Raw genomic sequence first — 19,563 nt, 5'->3', positions numbered from 1 at the left:
TTCACCACTCCACTCCCGGTTCGTTCAGCTGCATCAGCACAGCACAGCACATCTGATCCGTGCCGAAACCTGCTGAAGGGAATTCCTTTTGGGAGGCGCTCCGAGAAGGTGACCAAGGGACGCTGCCTCCGCTCCATTGATCCTGACTACAATATCAACTTGGGACCTGAAGATCCTATTCCGGACGTGATGGATGCGGCTCGAAAAGTGTTAGTGGGCAGAGTCAGAGGACGAACTTATTCTGCGGAGAGGCTCAAACTTTGGGTAAACGAGATTTGGGGATCACTTTTCAAAGAACTCCCAGAGGTAATGGTGCTTACAAGGGGCTGGTTTGCCCTACACTTTCAGAGACCCGAATACACTCAGTGGGTACTTACCCAATATTGGCATATTGAGCTCGCGCCGGTGCTTCTTAAAAGGTGGGATCCCCTGTTTGATCCAGAGCGCGAACATCTTGGCGAAGGCCCCATATGGGTTCGGCTTCCAGGATTACCTTGGCAATACTGGAATCAATTCACCTTCAAAAAGATTGGGGACACTCTAGGTACCTATCTGGAGCATGATAGATCATTTGAAAAGACGGGCATCAGGACTATGGCAAGAATTCTGGTTAATATGGATATCAGACCTGGGCTGGTGGAAAAGATCACCCTGCATCACAATCATGTCTCACGCAAACAACCCCTTGATTATGAAGGAGTGCCTTATCGGTGCAGGAGATGCCACAAAGTAGGGCACCTCTTCAAGGACTGCCCATTGCTTGCGAAGGGGATTTCGAAGGACTCCAAGGGACCTCGCCAACAGAACACGGTGAATCAAAATGAAGGAGAGCACCAGCCATCGGAAGATGTGCAGCCTCAGCAGGAGATCCCCTCCACGAAGAAGGGGGATAGCACAACAAAAACTGCTCGCAGCAAGGACCTGGTTGCACCTGGACCGCCGCGGACCCGTTCTCGGACTGCCGGGAAGAATACAAATCCGGCTGCGACTGTACCTACTCGTCCGGGTAATGATTCCGTCCCCTCTCTCTCACAATCTTGCTCTAATGATATGATATCTAATATTCACTCTTTTATACAAACTTCCCGCTCTGAATCTGCTCCCATTCCCTCCATTATTTGCACTATTGCCCCTCCTCCGCCATCCATTTCTACTACCCCTCCCATGTCCAACCAGATCCTGGGGGTCGTGGACCATTCTTCTTCACCGGAGCTATCCGGATCACACCACTATCACCTGCGATCTGGGGCTAGGCCTCGAATACTAGGTCTGGGTTCTTCCCCGGGTCGACACCAAAAACAGAAACGGGGCAGACCTTCTCATATCTCATCGGCTAAGTTAAACGCTGTGGCGGACGTTGCTTTGGGGAGACAATCTACTATTGAAAGGGCGCTTAGAGCTATCGAGCCCATGCACTGTGGTGAATCATGATCTGGCTCTCCTTCAATTGCAGGGGACTTGCCAACCCCAAAAAACGACTGGCTCTGAAAAGACTTCTTCATGTATCAAGATGTGATATTATCTTTCTGCAAGAAACTCTATGCACAGCTGAGATGGCGGTGAACTGTCTGCAAGGTTTTCTTCCGGGTGGACTCTGCATGGACTGGACGCATGTGGGCGATCAGGTGGCTTACTCATCGGTATCAACCCAAGGAAGTGTAAGTCAATCTCCACCTGGGGGGGCAGAGGGTTCCTGGGAATGGATATCATGGCTGGGGATCTGGGCTTCCCGATAAGATTTATTAACATATATGGTCCCAACCAGCATCGTCTCCCCTTCTGGCAAGACTTTCTATCTGGTAACCATATAACTCAGCATACAGTGATTGGAGGGGATTTCAACTTCTCTCTAGGAGTTGGCGAATCTTGGGGTCATAATGCCCAGTGGGATTCCATTGCGGATCAAATGAATTTACTGCTGGACTCTCATCACCTGGTGGACATCCCCATGAATAAGAAACTTCCTACTTGGCACAATCAACGCACAGGGGAGGCTGCACTGGGGAGGCGATTAGATAGATTCATGATGCACCAGGATCTAATTCAGATTTGTCCACTATACAGACAATGGGTTGGCATAGGGGGTCTATCTGACCATCTTCCAATTTTTTTACAGATTAGTGATAATAAACCCAAGCCGAGATCCCCTTTCAAATTTTTCGCTGGCTTTCTCAAGGATCCGGATTATAATCATATGGTCACGAACTTCTGGGTTGCTCAGCCCCCTCTGCGGACTCATCGCAAGGCCTATGATTTATGTGTTAGGCTTAATAAACTCAAAGTTCTTACTGAAGATTGGGCGACTGCCAAGAGGAAAAGAGATGAACAGATTTTGACGGATACTGAAACTCAGATAGCCTCATTAACTGATGATAAAGGAACGGGTTACCTCACTGATGAATCCAAAGCCTTGCTCAACCGTCTGTATGGACAAAAAGCAAAAATCCTACTTGAAAAGGAGGAGCAATGGAGGCTTAAAAGTAGAGCCATTTGGCTCAAAGCGGGGGACTGCAACACAAAATACTTTCACAACTTAGCCAACGGCAGGAAGGCTTCGAACACCATTTGGAGACTTCCTAGTGAGCCAGATGGTTGGGCAACCACTCACCAGCAATTGGCTAGTCTTGGGGTGTCCCATTTCAAGGGTCTCTTTACAGCTCCACCAGAAATCAATCTTCCAGATATTATTAGAACTGCTGAAAAACTCCCTCGGTTGGTTGGCCAGGAGGATCTGGAAGACCTTACAGCTCCTATCACATCTCTGGAGCTTGAGAATACTCTTAAATGGTTCAAGAAAGAGAAGAGTCCGGGACCAGATGGATGGCCGGTGGAATTCTATCTGGCGTTTTATGAACAGATGGGTGAGGATATTTTAGCTGTTGTTGAGGAAAGCCGGCTCTCGGGGCACATCCACCCACCTATGAATCAGACCTATATTGCCTTGATCCCCAAAGCTGATGAACCCTCTTCTTTCAATGACTTCCGGCCCATCTCCCTCTGCAATTGCCTATACAAAATCATAGCCAAGATAATTGCCAATCGTATTAAGCCGATTCTTTCCTCCCACATATCTGCTGAACAATTTGCTTTCCTTCGGAATCGCCATATTTATGAGGCTATTGGTACTGCCCAGGAAACCCTACATTCCATCAAGCTGAAGAATCTGAAAAGTGTATCTTTAAAAATTGATCTTACTAAGGCTTTCGACAAGGTGAATTGGCTTTATCTTAAGATGACACTTATACACCTGGGCTTCCCCATGCCTTTCATTAACTGGATCATGGGATGTGTTACATCTGTCTCGTTTGCCATTCTCATCAATGGCGCAGCATCAGATCGTTTTTACATTAACAGGGGTATCAGGCAAGGATGCCCTCTCTCTCCACTACTCTTTCTCATTGTAATGGAAGGGTTGAGCAGGCTGATTGCGGATGCCAAAAGGAATGGGGAGATAAGCGGCCTCAAAATTACCGATCAGCTCTCCATCACACACCTATTGTTCGTGGATGATATTCTCATATTCCTTAATGGCAGCGTTAGAGATAGCACGGCCCTTAACCGGATCCTTCAACTCTTCTGCAAAGCCACGGGTATGGAAATAAACAGGGACAAATCTACCAGATCAGTGACGAGATGCACACAACAAGAATCTCTATTGGCTGTTCAGTTCTTTCCCTTCCAGGAAAACAATCTTCTGGATGGTATCAAATACTTGGGATTCAGATTAAGGCCGGATGGATACAATTCTGGACACTGGGGGTGGCTCATCAACAAAATAGAACAGAGGATAACTTGTTGGCACCACCGCCTACTTTCAAAAGCGGGCAGATTACAACTGATCAAATCTGTTCTCGAGGCCACACCGGTATATTGGATGTCCCTTACCTGGGTTCCGAAAGGCATCTTACAGAAAATTCAACAGATTTGTAGCAGGTTCCTGTGGAATGGGAATAAAAAGGGTAAGATCTTTGCTTGGACTAAATGGTCCCTGGTATCCATGCCCAAGCACTGGGGAGGATGGGGACTTAAATCCCTTCCCGCTTTTGCACTTGCCCTAACAGCAAAGCAGGGATGGTCTCTTCTCAAGATGGATAGCTTATGGGCAGAAGTCATACACAAAAAATACATTTGGCCCACAAACATACTTGACTGGATTCGTAGACCTTCTTGGCAACTTCAAGGTGTGTCGGCCATCTGGAAAGCCACCCTAAAAGCTCTGCCCCTCATCAAGGAAAACCTGCTCTGGAAGATTGGCAATGGTACCCAGGTTCGAATTGGGCTGGACCCATGGCCTGGGTCTGGAAACGCTCACCTCCTCCCGGCAGACATGATCCAACATCTTAATTATATGGGTATCAAATACTTAGATCAGGTCGGAGACCCCATCCGATCAACTATCTTCTCTCAAGCTTGGAGATCGGACCATCAGTGGCAATTAACAGATGAATGGGTGGAATTATGGCAGCGATACTTACAGGCTCTCTCTGAATCTCATATTAAGTTACATGAGCATGATGATGAACTTATATGGGCACCTGCAAAATCAGGTTTATATTCTCCCAAGTTGGGATACTTAAAACTCATCGAGGACAAGAAGCCTGACTTGATAAAAAGTTGGTGGTCGAATATTTGGCAGCTTCAAGCTCAGCCCAGAGCCAGGCTCTTAATGTGGAACATACTGGCGAATAAATTACCAACGGGAGAAAATCTAAAAAGGCGTTCATTCGCTGGCCCTACCAGGTGTGTCCTCTGCAACAAGGCGGAGGAATCTACCTACCATTTATTTCTCTCTTGCGAAATCACCAGGGAAATCTGGCAGCAGGTCAAACTCATTCTTAACATCACTACCGACTGGCTCGCAGATGACATCTCTTCGGCCTGGGATCTCTGGTGGTCAGCCGTATCCTCGGAGAAAGCAAGGAATCTGCCTTTGATTGTGGCCATGTACATCTGGTATAAGCGTAATGATATTATCTTTGCGGCAGGCAGGGAGAACTGGCAGCACCTTCCGCCATCCATTTGTTCGGCCTTCACTGAAATCCCTTTTGACATCAAAGCTAATACCCCCAGGCAGATCACCTCCGAAATTATCAACAGAAACATGCCGTGGGCATACTTTGATGGTGCCGCATCTGCACATGGGTGCGGCGGGGGCATTCTTTTCCACATTACAGAATCTCATTATTTTCATCTGAAACTGGGTCTTGGTCTGGGGACCAACAATCATGCCGAACTCATCACTTTGAGACATCTTCTCTATTTCGCTCTTTCTAAAAATTGCAGACAAATACAAATTTTTGGTGATTCTAAGATTGTAATTGATTGGGCAAACAATATTTCCCATTGTCACACATACTCTTTGAGACATATCTTGGAAGAAATTGTTTTTTTCAAAACATTTTTTGACCAGATCACTGTTTCACATATCTACAGGGAAAGAAATTCAACTGCTGACCGGCTCTCGAAAGAAGCGGCGGCTCGGCCTCTAGGCGATTGGATGATCGAGGAACACAGTCCAGAAGGGATGCACGTCTTCTACCATCGACCGTACATAGATGGACTGTTACAAGGGGGAATCCTCCCCAACTGAAATTTTGAAATTTTGATTTTTCTAGCCCATGCTCTGTATATATTGGACTGACTCTTTACAGACATATTATGTATTTATTTCGAACAGAGGACATACCTCTTTTTACTTTTTGCATACTTCAGAACAACATGTATATCTGAAAACTTTTTGTAAATGGATACAGCCCCATCGTATCCACAGTGACACATATGGGACAGATCTTATGGAACTACTGAATGGTGGTAATACCACTTTATTAGCATATGCCTTCGGCATCTACAGCATGTAATCTCTATTATACCTCTTAATAGAAATTATGAACTCTATTTTCCCCGGAAAAAAAAACTATAAAACAGTGTTTTCATCTATTTAATCTAATGCCATAATCTGGTTTTTCATATTTTCCTGAAGATAAACCATACTAAATAATTCAAAACCGTCAACTAAATTTCTTTTATGTGATTTTTACCAAAAATCTCTCAATATTTATAATATAAATCACAAAAAACCTTAATTCAAATATTAAACATTATTAATAAAATTAGGAATTTTTTCAAATTTAATATAAATTATATTAATAAAACATTTCATTCTGTATATATAAGCGAGAATAGTATTGAACAATAATCATAGAAAGGTGCAGAGTTTATAATTGTTAACAATAATGAGGATCACGAAGGGCATCCAAAGTGAGGAGAGTGAGCTGTGAACCGGTTATTGCCTGGAGCGGCAGAATCCACCAAGAATGAAAATTGCAAAAGGCCCTACTTTACAAAAGATGACAGTACAACCATTCATACATGCATCCAACCAGGTAAGGGCAAGTCCCACTCCACAATCCCAACCTAGCCATAAAACGCGGGCACTTACAACCGCAGATACATCATCAAGACTTTAAAGAGTGGTACAATTACTAAATACCGAGCTCTGGATTTATTGATCAATTCAAAATTCTTCCAGTAATTTTGGTCTTTTCACAAATAGTACTTGCAGGAATTTCAGAACAAACAGCTCAGTGTTGGCTGTTGAATGGATGAAGAAAATATTGTCTTTTCAAGTTTAGTGTTCACGGTTGAATGGATGCAAATTTTTTGTCTTTTCGCGTTGAGTGTTCACAGTTGAAAGGGGAGTTGTATTTAAAGAGATTTTTTGGAAGCTTTTCCAGCGCGTTTTTCTCGTCAAAATCTGACAGCAATTTATTGAAATCGCAAGTTTGATAGCTAATTTCTGCACAATCAAAGCGTCCCAGGAGTTTTTCAGGGCGCTGAATCCAAATATGCAGTTAAAAAACCATTTTAAATAATACAAATCAAGATTTAAACTCAATTTTTTCCGCCGGATTCCGTTACCGGAATCTCCAAAAAATCGCACTAAAGACAACTCCGTTGAAAGGATGTAAATTTTTTTGTCTTTTCACAAATAGTACTTACCGGTTGAATCGTTTTACAGAAATTTCACAAAAAACTGTTCAGTGTTCACTGTTGAATGGATGCAAGCTCGGATCCCATCAGCTCTCTCTCGAATTTCTTAATGGATGGAGCAGTGGCTTTCATGGTGCCATCGTATACATACGGAGTGCCTCCTACCCAAGTCACGTTATTTCTCATCGATGGCTTCACAAATTCCCTTCACGGGTCTCCGTTGGTAGTGATGGTGTTATAATGGTAATATCTTATTTTTCTCTCCGTTGTGTTTTCCCTTATCACATTCTTAAACATGTGAACTCCAGTGGCGTACACCTTTATAGCCTGCACTGCATACTTGTGATCTCTCCTTGTGCCTCTCTTCCCATTCCTGAATAACAGTTTCTCAAATCCCCATTCCCTGCCACATCGAATTTTCAAATCCAAAAAACATAATCTAATCTTTACTTAGAATTAATTGAAACTTTAATGGGTTTTACTTGGAATAAGGACTGTTGGCCGAGATGCTGTGCAGTTTATTCTGCGAGCAGAGCTTGTTGGACATGGAATTTTTCTCAATGGTGAACTAGGTATAGCTAGAGAATTCCTTCAACACATATTGCAATGTTTTCTTCCCAGGGATATACAAATACACATCTACGTCGAAGAAAAATGTCCACCTTGCCATGAATTTGTACCTATGCAAACAATTGTTTATAATGATGAATTGATTGTGATAATACCCATCAAACTATTCACGCTCAGTTATACCCTGCAATGTCGCACGACCAACTTGAATCCATGGCTCCAACACCTTTCTAACATGGGGATGAACTCCACCTGCATCGTGCAAAACAAAGTGTGATCTAGGCCCAAAGAATATGGCATGATAAGCTATCCACTCTCTCATTCTCTAAGGACTCAAGTCATCATACAGAGAAGAAACACAGTGGAGATAATCATAGGGAGGAACTGGCTATAAACAGAGCCATCATAGGTACCTTTTTCTTCCTTGAGAACAACGATCCTCTCTGGTTTCTCAAACTCATCGCCATGGATTGCATGAAGAATGAGCTCTCCACCATCGCCATCGGTGCCACATTATAAGAAAACATGCAATTGACAACCACTACTATGTGGTGGCAATCCCAAGGAGGGACACGTAGCAACGACCGTTTAACTCTTGTCGTTTTTCAAATAAAAAATAGCAGGGTTTTGGTGTGAGGTTTTAATGCAATTTATGTTTTCGACCTACCCTTTGTACTGGCCTTGGGTTTGCAAACGCGGTCATTTCACACCTGCCGAGGGAAATTTGGAGTTCATTCTTGTATTTGTCGTGGTCTGGTTCGGCTCTATGGGTGCGTTGTGCCTTCGCTTGTTTCTTGTGGTGGTTTGTTGGCATTGTACCTTCGCTTGTTCTGTGTGGTGGTTTGTTAGCGTTGTGCCTTTGCTTGCTCCTTGTGGTGGTTTATTTTGCTGGTTCTTGGAGGTTTCAAATCGACTTTCAACCTGTAAGTTGTTTCATCTCTGTTACCTGGCTCATGCTTTGTCTCTACTCTACTCGTGATGATTTTTTTTCTTGGTGTTGGTTCTGGTGATGATTTGGCTCTGTGTAACCACAGGTTCTTTGCTTGCTACTACAGTGGACGACTCAGCGAACTCGATTTCAGGTAATTTTTTGTTCCAATTTCATTTCCGCATTTCGTTTTTATGTCTCTAACCCTCTGGCTTCTTGGTGAGCAGGTAAATCTCTCCTATGGCATTCCTGTTGGGAGAAACCCTCTAACGAGAGACTCGGTTCTCGTCCTCTGGCGCGGAGTCAGGCCTTCCCCAGGTAAATCCCCACTCCTTTCTTGGTTTATATGCTCATTGTACTATTGGTTTCATTGGCCCTACCAGTTTCTTAATTGTTGCCTTGCTTTTGTGGTGGTGTGCAGGTCGTTCCTAGGGAACGCTGCTCCACGGCCTCGTCCTTAGGAGTCTTCGCAAGCTTGGAGAAAAACTGGGTTGGGTCCTTCCGCGGCAATATCTTTCCTTTACTTGCTCTGTCCTTAATTGGGTATAACCCTTGGGGTTTCGCTTTCTTCGTGTATTTGTATAGTTTCGTGGGTTTTCATGCCCTCGTTGTTTGTCTAGTCTGGGCCTGCAATTCATGGTTTTCGGTTTTCATGGGTTTTGGAACCCTCTACATTTTTTGGGTCATATAATTATATAATGAACTGTTAAATTGGAAATGAAATGAATGCACGGGTGTGCTTGAATGCTAAATGTAAATGTACCTGGTTTTTTTTGTTGAAAAAAAAAATGTATTGTCTTTGTTGGCTTTGCCTTTCTCTGGTTCCTGGTCTGAGATGCATTCAGTCACAAGATTTTTGTCAATGTCATTTGGCTTCTTAATGAATTATTTCACTATTTCTCTTTCAACACAATGTGTGAAACATTAATGCACAGGAAAAGAAAAACTATCTTGCTTCCTTAATGACAGGTTCTAGATTCATTTGCTTTCATAGATATTCAAGAAAATTGTAAATTACAAATTCTATGTCCTCTCTTCTCTCTGGATGGCAGCCCTTTCCATCAGGCTTTGGTCTTTCTTTTTCAATACCTTACTAGCAATTTCTTACAGTTGAGGAACTATTCCTCAGTTACCTTTCAGTGATCTAACAGTTTTTTTAAACATGCTCTTAACTAATCCTACCTTTACTTGCTTGCTTAATTTTTTTAAAGAACAATGGTTATGTCAGCCTTAATTTAAATAAAACAAAAATAAAACAGAATTCAAAATGTTTTCCTTTCTTTCCAGCGAAAATAAAAAAACCATTTCCCAGTTGTCGCCTTTTAGTCGGATGCTCCTGCATCAGGCTCCCAGGGTAAATTAAACTCATGGCTCCTGTCCATGAGCTCTTCAATAGAGTACCCAGTGCTTTGAATCTAGCCAGCATCTAACCAAGAACTATCTTCAATAGGATGGCCCTTCCACTTGACTAGGTACTGCAAATATTATTTTCTTCGAGTCCGTCTGGCCACCTGGGTGTCTAGGATCTGTTCAATCTCTAAAGGCTTTGTTGGGGGCATCTGTTTAATCCACGAGTCGTTCTCATTCTGGGTGTCCCATGTTCGTCTTTCCGAACTGTCTTCTTCATTTGCCGCAATGTATGGGTACAGATCTGCCACATTAAAAATGGGTGAGATTCCTATACCTGGAGGTAACTGCAACTCATAAGCGTTCGCAGAAAACTTTCGAAGAATCCTGCAAGGCCCAATTTTCTTCCATTTTAACTTGTTGTATTCGCCTTTAGGAAACCTCTCCTTGCGTAGGTGTGCTAATACCAGGTCCCCTACGTTGAATTGTACCTCCCGCCTTTTCAAATCTGCTTTCTATTTGTATCTTTGGCTATTGTCTTGTAATTTTAATTTCACCTGTTCATGAAGATCGCTGATTGCCTTTGCGAAATCTTCACCATCAGCACTCCTGTGCTCCAACTGACCCAAATCCCGCAACTCATGTACTCCACGTGGGTGCATTCCGTATAGGATCTGGAAAGGACTACTGCCCGTGCTTCTGTTGGGCGAATCGTTATAAGCAAATTCCGCTTGTGCAAGTACACGATCCCACTGTCAAGAATTTTCTCCAACCAAACTCCTTAATAGATTTCCCAGACTTCGGTTCACCACTTTGGTTTGGCCGTTGGTCTGTGGATGATACGCTAAGCTAAAGTTCAGTTTGGTGTCTAATTTTTTCCACAAGGTCCACCAAAAATGACTTGTAAACTTTATGTCTCGGTCCAAAATAATAGACTTCGGCAAGCCATGTAATCTGACTATCTCTGTGAAGAACAAATGTGCTACATGTGTGGCATCACTGGTTTTCCTGCACGGAATGAAATGTGCCATTTTGGTGAAATGATCCACCATCACCATGATGGAATTGAATCCTCGTTGTGTCTTCGGCAGACCTAAGACAAAGTCTAAACTGACTGAGTCCCATGGTCTGTTCGGAATAGGTAAGGGCGTATACAACCCTATGTTCTGGCTATGTCCCTTTGCAAGCTGACACACTTTGCATCTAGTCACAAACCTCTGTACATCTCTACGCATCTTCGGCCAATAGTAAAAGTGGCTCAACTAATCCAAGGTCTTGTCTATGCCAAAATGCACGGCTAAACCTCCATTATGTTTTTCCTAGATTAAGTTCTCTCTCATAGAACATTCTGGGATACACCAATGCCCTCCTTTGAACATCAACCCTTCCTGCATATTATAGTCCAGCCATGAACTGTTATCTCTCAACAATGGATTTTGGCAAGCTTCATAGGCTTCCTTAAAATCTACATCGGTTTCATACAAGTCCTTAAAATGTTCGAATCCTAACACTTGTATCGTACTTTCCTATAGGATCAAATTCCTCCTGCTTAATGCATCTGCCACTTTTTTGGCTTGTCCATTGATGTTTTTCAACACAAATGTAAAACTCTACAGGTACTCCACCCACTTCACATGTTTATGGTTCAGTGTATGCTGTTGCATAATACACTGTAATGCAGAATTGTCTGAAAATAAGACAAATTCATTAGCCAACAGGTAATGTCTCCAATGCTTTAGCGCTTGAACCACTGCATAAAATTGTTTGTCATAAGATGTGTACTTCTGCCTACTTTCATTTAATTTCTCATTGAAATAGGCTACTGGCTTGTCTTCTTGGCTGAGTACTGCACCAATGGTTGTTCCACTGGCATCACAGCGAACTTGAAAAAGTTTGTTAAAGTCTGGTAATATTAAAATTGGTTTTTCAGTGATCTTCCTTTTGAGCAGCTGAAAACTCTTCTCTGCCGATTCTATCCAATGAAAAGGCTAATTTGCCTTCTTAATGGTGTCCACCATGGGTGCACAAATCCCACTAAAATTTTTAATAAACTTTCGATAAAAACTCGCCAATCCATGAAAACTCCATACCTCAAACAAACTCTTGGGAGACACCCAGCTAACTATGGTTGTAACCTTTTCTAGATCCATTTTTAGTTCATTCTCGAAAATCACAAATCCCAAATAAATTAATTCTTTCTTGAAAAAAAACCATTTCTTCAAATTTATCAGTGATCTATTTTGCTGCAATTTTTCTAAAACATACCTCACATGTCAAAAATGCTCTTCCTTCGTCTTGCTGAATATAAGTATATCATCCAGATATACAATCACAAATTTACCAATGAATTCCTTCAGCATCTCGTTCATCAAACGCATGAACGTGCTGGGGGCATTGCTCAATCCAAATGGCATAACCAGCCATTCATATAAGCCTTCATTAGTCTTGAAAGTTGTCTTCCACTCGTCACCTTCTCGAATCCTGATTTGGTGGTAGCCGCTTTTCAGGTCTATCTTTGAAAAGTACGCTGCTCCACTCAAACAATCCATCATATCATCCATCTGAGGTAAAGGAAACCTGTACCTGATAGTGATCTTGTTAATTGCCCGAGAATCAGTTGTTAGGCCCCTATACTACTAGTGTAACCCCTTATTGTTATTAGTATAACCCACTTATTATATTTATGTACCCATGTAGTGCCCATATTGTTACTAATGTGCCCCATAGAAGCCCACTGTTGTTATTATTGTGCCCTTACATTATTATTGTTATGTCGGCTCTGATTATGTTATGACCCCTTAGACTCCTATATATAGAAAGGAGGTATTTTCATTTGTATCATCAAAGAATTGTTCATTTATGTAATGTAAAGGAGGTTGCCCTCTCGAAGAGGCTGAATTCTAAGGCGTTGATCTATCTTTTCTATCTTTTCTTGAGCTGGTTTCATAACATTTGATATCGGAGCTTTGGATTCTAGGGTTTCGCTGCTCCAAACAGGTCATCGTGGAATTTTCGCTATAACTTTTTTCTGTGGTGTTTCAGAAGACGCAAAAAAAACCCATTTGAGAAGAAATCGTGTTGAAACTTGGGTCCGAATTTCAGAGCTTTTCGCGCGATATTTGCGGAGATATGATCTGAGGAAGTTGGTCTTTTTGCAGACTCCTGAATTACATTCAAAACAGGTGACCTGGGCAAAAATCGTCATAACTTTATCTCTAGGGATCAGATTGAAATTTCGTAAGAAGGCACAGAAAGAGGACGGACTATAGTTTCTTGTATGCATTTTTCAGATCCAAAGGTTGAAACAGTGACTCGTGGCACGTCGTACAAGTTCGCTCTACTGAACTAGTCTATAATCAGGTCATCTTGGGAGATTGTGCATAACTCTTTCTTGGAGAATCCAATTTGGATCAGACTGGTGGCATTGGAAAGAGGACGCAGAGGGCTACTACAGGTCACAATTTTAGAACTTAAAGATCCGAAAGCACAGAGTTACAGTCGTTTCAAGGTCGAGCTCCTAAAATCAAGAAAAAGCAAGATGAGGAAGTTTGATGGCAAGGATCCGGTAAATTGGATATTTCAGATGGAGCAATATTTTGATCTACATGGTGTACAACTGTTACAAAAGGTATGTATTGCATCTTCATATTTAGAACCAGATCAATTTTTATGGTACAAAGGGCTTTGTTCTCGTAAACAACTTGTTACGTGGTCAATTTTCACGGAGGAAATGATAGCACATTATGAGGATACAAAGAGCAACACCTTCTTTCGAGCAACACCACAACAATTGGAAAGAGTAAAAGGGCTTTGTGACATAGTGGAAAGCAAAATTATGGAAACCAGGAAGCATACCCCTCACAACTATAAAGATGGAAGTGTTGTTTCTCCTAGCCTTCCACAACCTACAAGGGTTACACCACAACAATTGGAAGAAAAAAGAGAAAAAGGGCTTTGTTACAATTGTGATAGCAAATGCACTAAAGGTCATAAGTGTGCTGAGAAGAAATTATTTTACATAGAATATAAAGAGGAGGAAGAAAAGGATCAAGAAAAAACAAAAGAAGAATATATACGCCAGGACCCCACCCCAGAGAAAGAAGAAATGAATCAGACCATATCTTGTAAAGCATTGGCAAGAATTACCACTCCTCAAACTCTCAAGATAGAAGGACATATCAAGAAGAAAAAGGTGCAAGAAGTGAAAGATCACATCGAGAAAGAAGAAATGAATCCAACCATATCTTGTAATTCATTGTTCGAAATTACCACTCCTCAAACTATCAAAATAGAAGGACATATAAAGAAGAAAAATGTTCAAGAAGTGAAAGATCACATCGAGCATAGAGAAATGAATCCGACCATATCTTGTAAAGGATTGGAAGAAATTACCACTCCTCAAACTCTAGAGATAGAAGGACATATCAAGAAGAAAAAGGTTCAAGCAGTGAAAGATCACATCGAGCATCAACAACAAGTTCTCCAACTTTTAAAGGATAACGCCACTTCGGTGCAAAATCAAATGAAACAACAGGTAGATCAACATCGTAGTGAAAAATGTTTTGATGTAGGTGATTGGGTATTTTTACTTCTACATCTCAAGCAATCTATTTATGAGAAGGAAATGTTGGCAATACTACATGCACTTAAAAAATGGCGACCTTACCGAATGGGAAGACTCTTCAAGGATGAGGATGTGGAAGCATTGTTTTGTGCTATTTATATTATCCAACCAGATTGGATAAACGAAGCAAGGGATGAATGGAAGAAGGACGAAGAAGTATGGCCACTTATTCAAAAGTTGCAAAAGATCCAAATTCAAACAATATTGCCAGAAATTAAAGAGGAAGGAAAAATCATTTTGGAACCTGGAGCAGTCACAGAAACAAGAACCCGACAGCTAGGAAATCGATCAATTTTAGAGTATCTCATCAAGTGGAAGAACTTACCCGCTGAATATTCCACATGGGAGGACAAGAATTTTATACAGAAGCATCAAGAACTACTCAAGCGTTGAGGACAACGCTTTTTGAAAGAGAGGGGCATGTTAGGCCCCTTATTGTTATTAGTATAACCCACTTATTATATTGATGTACCCATGTAGTGCCCATATTGTTACTAATGTGCCCCAGAAGCCCACTGTTGTTATTATTGTGCCCTTACATTATTATTGTTATGTCGGCTCTGATTATGTTATGACCCCTTAGACTCCTATATATAGAAAGGAGGTATTTTCATTTGTATCATTCAAGAATTGTTCATTTATGTAATGTAAAGGAGGTTGCCCCCTCGAAGAGGCTGAATTCTAAGGTGTTGATCTATCTTTTATATCTTTTCTTGAGCTGGTTTCATAACATCAGTGCACATCCGCCATCCACCTCCTTTCTTGGGAGTTAAAACAGTCGGAACCACACAAGGGCTTAGACTTTCCCGAATCATTCCTTTATCCAACAACTACTACACTTGCATCCTGATTTCTTCATTGTCCTTAGACTCATCCGGTAAGCAGCTTTGTTTGGAAAACTGACTCCTGGAATGAAATCAATATGGTGACTAATGCTCCGCTTTGGTGGTAATTTGTCTGGTAGATCGTCTACCAGAATAACACTAAATTCCTGTAGCATGTCCTGTATTTCTTTAGGTAAGTCAATGATTTCAGTATAGATCAATACTGGTTTTGGCCTTCACACAACTGCATATTTTACCTCATCATCATCCATCTGTCACAGAAACTCTTTTCCACCTAACAATAATGCTTTTGTTCCACTGGTCTTGGCAGAATCCTCTTCCTTCATGGGCACTAGCGTATGCTTTATCTCATCTTTAACAAACTTGTAACAATTTGTTTCCCTGTCATGGATGACTTTCCTATCATATTGCCAAGGTCTGCCTAGCAGAATATGGCACATGTCCATAGGCATGATATCGCAAGTCACCTTGTCCTTGTACTTGCCAATATGAAACTCTACTTTGCACTGCTCATCGACCAGCAGTTGGTGACCTTTCTGCAACCAAGACACCCTATATGGAGTTGGGTGCTTCAACTTCTTCAAACCCAATTTCCCCACCATTTCAGTAGCTACCAAATTATCAGTACTTCCACTATCTATGATTAATTTGCAGCATTTCCCATGCGACTTGCACACAGTTCGGAACAATGCTTTCCTCTGTGTCTGATCAGCTACTTCCTTAGCTGGTTTCAATAATACCTTGTTCAACACCAAGGCTTCCCCGGTTTCAGGCATATTTTCCACCTCCTGTGGCGGTGCCTCTGCTTCATCGGGCTGAGCAACATATGCTCCCCTCTGTCCAGTTTGTTCATTTTCAGGACATTCAAAGGACCTGTGTCCCCACTTGTGACACTTGTAACACTGATAGGCATTTCCTCTGCCTCTTCCATTACTCTTACTCGCTGGTATGACCTTCCTCCTCTGGTGTTACCTTCCCTTTCAGTTTGTCCCAAAGTCTTCGAACTGCTGCCCTCTTCATTGCTGTTGGCAGTTCTACCTCTGCCAAAGGACTGTCCCCTACCTCTGCCAGAACCACGTCCTCTTCTGGCATTCTGTTTCCTGGCAATCTTTTCCTCCGCCTTCAAAGCACTCTGATAGGCTTCCTCTATGGTCTTAGGGGAAAGAATACTAATTTCGTCTAGGATCTCCATCCGTAGACCATTTACAAACCTCGTTGTTTTTTCAGGGGTATCTTCAACATAACCAGCTCTCAGGTTTACTTTATAAAATTCTTCAGTATATTCCTTTACGGTCATCATTCTTTGCCTCAAGTTCTGTACTTGTCTATAAAGGGCAATTTGGTAATATTTAGGCAGAAATTTGCTCTTCATCCTAGCAATCATCCTATCCCATTTTTTAATTAATGGTTTGTTTAATCTTCTCCTTTCTGCCTGCACACTATCCCACCACAGTGCTACATGTCCCTTCAACTTGGTGACAACAAACCTAATCTTCTTGTCTTCGTTGATTTCTTCATATTCAAAATATTTATCTAGCTCACTTATCCAGTCTAACAATGCCTCTGTGGACAAACTGCCATCATAATTAGAAAGCTCTGGTCTTGGCTTGCTACTAGCCAACAAAATTGACCTCAATAGTTTAATCTCTGGTCCCTCTTCATCTGACCCATCCATCATGGTTGTGTTTTCCTCCTCACTGTCATCCCCACCTTCTGGATCTCTACGCCTTCCTGCTTCCACTACTGCCAAACGTGCAGTTAAAGTCCTAATCTCTTCTCGTAACCCTTCATCTGCTACTCTTCTGATGGCTCTACCTCAACCCCTTCTTCCTACCTCCATCTTTACTGAGAGAAAGGAACTAACCTGCTCTGATACCAAAAATTGGTGGCAATCCCGAGGAGGGACACGTAGCAACGACCGTTTAACTCTTGTCGTTTTTCAAATAAACAATAGCAAGGTTTTGGTGTGAGGTTTTAATGCAATTTATGTTTTTGGCCTGCCCTTTGTACTGGCCTTGGGTTTGCAAATGCAGTCATTTCAAACCTGTCGAAGGAAATTTGGAGTTTATTCTTGTATTTGTCGTGGTCTAGTTCAGCTCTGTGGGTGCGTTGTGCCTTCGCTTGTTTCTTGTGGTGGTTTGTTAGCGTTGTGCCTTCGCTTGTTCCGTGTGGTGGTTTGTTAGCGTTGTGCCTTCACTTGTTCCTTGTGGTGGTTTATTTTGCTGGTTCTTGGAGGTTTCAAGTCGAATTTCAACCTATAAGTTGTTTCATCTCTGTTACCCGGCTCATGCTTTGTCTCTACTCTACTCGTGATGATTTTTTCTTGGTGTTGGTTCTGGTGATGATTTGGCTCTGTGTAACCACAGGTTCTTTCCTTGCTACTGCGGTGGATGGCTCAGCGAACTCGATTTCAGGTAATTTCTTGTTCCAATTTCATTTCTGCATTTCATTTTTATGTCTCTAACCCTCTAGCTCCTTGGTGAGTAGGTAAATCTCTCCTATGGCATTCCTGTTGGGAGAAACCCTCTAGCGAGAGACTCAGTTCTCATCCTCTAGCGTAGAGTCAGGCCTTCTCCAGGTAAATCCCTGCTCCTTTCTTGGTTTATCTACTCACTGTACTGTTGGTTTCGTTGGCCCTACCGGTTTCTTAACTGTTGCCTTGTTTTTGTGGTGGTGTGCAGGTCGTTCCTGGGGAACGCTGCTCCACGGCCTCGTCCTTGGGAGCCTTCACAAGCTTGGAGAAAAACTTGGTAGGGTCCTTTTGTGGCTATATCTTTCCTTTACTTGCTTTGTCCTTAGTTGGGTATAACCCTTGGGGTTTCGCTTTCTCCATGTATTTGTATAGTTTCGTGGGTTTTCATATCCTCGTTGTTTAACTTGTCTGGGCCTGCAATTCGTAGTTTTCTGTCTTCGTGGGTTTCAGAACCCTCTACGGTTTTTGGGTCATATAATTGTCTAATGCACTGTTAAATTGGAAATGAAATGAATGCATAGGTGTGCTTGAATGTTGAATGTAAATGTACCTGATTTTTTTGTTGAGGAAAAAAAAAGTGTTGTCTTTGCTGGGTTTGCCTTTGTCTGGTTCCTAGTCTGAGATGCCTTCAGTCACAAGATTTTTGTTGATGTCATTCGGCTTCTTAATGAATTATTTCACTATTTTGCTTTCAACACAATGTCTGAAGCATTAATGCATAGGAAAAGAAAAATTGTCTTGCTTCCTTAATGACATGTTCTAGATTTATTTGCTTTCATAGATATTCAAGAAAATTGTAAATTACAAATTCCATGTCCTCTCTTCTCTCTGGATTGTAGCCCTTTCCATGAGGCTCTGGTCTTTCTTTTTCAATGCCTTACTAGTGGTTTCTTATGGTTGAGGAACTGTTCCTCAGTTATCTAACAGTTTCTTTAAACATGCTCTTAACTAATCCTATCTTTACTTGCTTGCTTAATTTTTTTAAAGAACAATGGCTGGGTCAGCCTTAATTTAAATAAAACAAAAATATAACAGAATTCAAAATGTTTTTCTTTCTTTCCAGCGAAAATAAAAAAACCATTTCCCAGTTTTCGCCTTTTCAGTCGGATGCTCCTGCATCACTATGTAAACTCGGCCATATCCCCAATCTGAGAGCATTTTTTCGACCTTGCCCTTTATTAATCTTCCAGAAGGCAAATTCCTAGTGATCCACTGACATTCAAATTGTGGCTTTCCATAAACATGGAGAGGCTTGCAAGCAAGCCCAATTACAACGAACATGGTTGGACCTCCTCTGTAAACCCCCATTTGGATAAACAAGTATGTGACATTGCTATATGGATGAAACACCCTCTTGTTCGAATCTTCTTTCACATGAATTATCTCATCGCCTCTGTTGTCGATGTTCATTGCCATGTTGCCATTATGCATTGCCTTGCTCGTCACCTCCAGCTTTGTTCTTCTGATTTCAATACTATATGCAACAGGGTATATGTACCAGGGTTCGAATCTGCCTAGAGAAATGCAACAGCTTTTCCCAACTACGGTGACTTTCCACTTCCATGTGTCAAATTTTGATGGGACAGAGAAAGAAGAAAATGCAAGGGAGATTGGCTGGGTGAACAGTGTTTGCTCACCCAATTTTATAGAGGGACACTTTAGTTACTTTCCACTTCCACTTGTCAAATTTTGATGGGACAGAGGAAGAAGAAAATGCATGGGAGATTGGTTGGGTGAACAGTGTTTGCTCACCCAATTTTATAGAGGGACATATTAGTCGTAACTA

The 19,563-nt window shown here is 41.9% G+C and overlaps 1 pseudogene; it reads right to left on the bottom strand.

The window, feature by feature from the left end:
• Positions 1-7,197: 7,197 nt before the first annotated feature.
• LOC149198749 (galactan beta-1,4-galactosyltransferase GALS1 pseudogene) lies at positions 7,198-19,193 on the bottom strand (annotated as a pseudogene).
• Between the last annotated feature and the right edge of the window lie 370 nt (positions 19,194-19,563).

The sequence above is a fragment of the Pinus tabuliformis genome, chromosome 2_1 (genome assembly GCF_031772625.1).
Source record: "Pinus tabuliformis cultivar Carrire ecotype Pingquan chromosome 2_1, CPIR1, whole genome shotgun sequence".
NCBI classification, from domain to species: domain Eukaryota; kingdom Viridiplantae; phylum Streptophyta; class Pinopsida; order Pinales; family Pinaceae; genus Pinus; species Pinus tabuliformis.
The sequence above is the reverse complement of the archived record's forward strand: the minus strand, read 5'-3'. Positions and strand labels throughout refer to the sequence as shown.